Source organism: Neophocaena asiaeorientalis, unplaced genomic scaffold (assembly GCF_003031525.2).
Source record: "Neophocaena asiaeorientalis asiaeorientalis breed wild unplaced genomic scaffold, Neophocaena_asiaeorientalis_V1.1 scaffold222, whole genome shotgun sequence".
Classification (NCBI taxonomy): domain Eukaryota; kingdom Metazoa; phylum Chordata; class Mammalia; order Artiodactyla; family Phocoenidae; genus Neophocaena; species Neophocaena asiaeorientalis.
Window position 1 is genome coordinate 512,555 of NW_020174575.1, and position 1,449 is coordinate 514,003.

Genomic DNA, 1,449 nt, shown 5'->3' on the forward strand with positions numbered 1-1,449 from the left:
CCTAGAGTGAGCCTGCAGGGCTCAGGGATCTCAGAGCTGGTGTCAGATCACTGGTGGGGTGAGGCCAGTTCCTGACACAGTTGGACATGGGGCCCAGTTTGTCCTCAAACTTGTGTTGGCCTGTTAGTTTGCAGAGCCAGGGCCTAGATGGTCCCAGGGTAGAGTCTGGACAGCTGTGGGTGATCTGGGTCCACAGGCTACAGATTTGTGGTTTTCTTGCATCTGGTGTCTGCTCCCTAGTGGGTGAGGCTAGTCTAGAGGGTAGTGCAGGATTCCTGTGCCTGCCCATTGGTGGGTGAAGCTCGGTCTTGGCCCTCTGGTGGGAAGAGATGTGTCTAGGGTCACCTGCGGCCTCAGGAATTCTTTAAGCAGCCTATCTGCTGATGGGTGGGGCTTTTGTCCTTGCCCAGTTAGTTGTTTGGCCTGAGGCATCCCAGCACTGGTGCTTATAGGCTGTTGGGTGGGGCCAGGTCTTTGTGATAATGAGCTAGAGCGAGGATCCCATGATGGCACCTGCTGGCACTATTGTACATGTGATGGAAAGCTTCCAAATATGGCTGCTGCCAGTATCTATGTTCCCAGAGTGAGACACATCTGCCTCCTACCTCTCTGGAAGACTCTCCAAGAACAGCAGGTAGGTGTGGCTCAGGCTCCTATAAAATCACTGCTTTTGCCCTTGGTCCTGGTGAACATGAGATTTTGTGTGCACCCTTTAAGAGTAAAGTCTATTTCCCCCAGTCCTTTGGGATTCCTAAAATTAAACCCCGCTGGAGTTCAAAGCCAAATGCTCTAGGGGCTCATCTTCCTGGTGCAGGACCCGAAGGCTGGGGAGCTCTAAGTAGGGCTCAGAACTCTCACACCTGTTGAAGAACCTCTGCAATATCATTATTCTCCAGTTTGTGGGTCACCCTCCCAGGGGTATGGGACTTGATTATATCATGAATCCACTACTCCTACCTGTCATTGTAGTCCCTTCTGTATGTCTTTTCTGTTCTTTTTTTTTTTTTTTTTTTTTTTTTTACTCTCTTCCTTTTTTTTAAAATGTATTTATTTTTTGCTCTGTTGGGTCTTCGTTTCTGTGTGTGGGCTTTCTCTAGTTGTGGCAAGTGGGGGCCACTCTTCATCGCGGTGTGCAGGCCTCTCACTATCGCAGCCTCTCTTGTTGTGGAGCACAGGCTCCAGGCGCGCAGGCTCAGTAGTTGTGGCTCACGGGCCTAGTTGCTCTGTGGCATGTGGGATCCTCCCAGACCAGGGCTCAAACCCGTGTCCCCTGCATTAGCAGGCAGATTCTCAACCACAGCGCCACCAGGGAAGCCCCCTTCTTTATGTCTTTAGTTATAGATATTTTCTAGCAGCATCCAGTCTTTCTCATCAATGGTCATCCTGAGGATAGTTGTGACTTTGGTGTGCTCATGGGAGGAGGTGAGCTCAGGTTCTTTCTTCTCCATT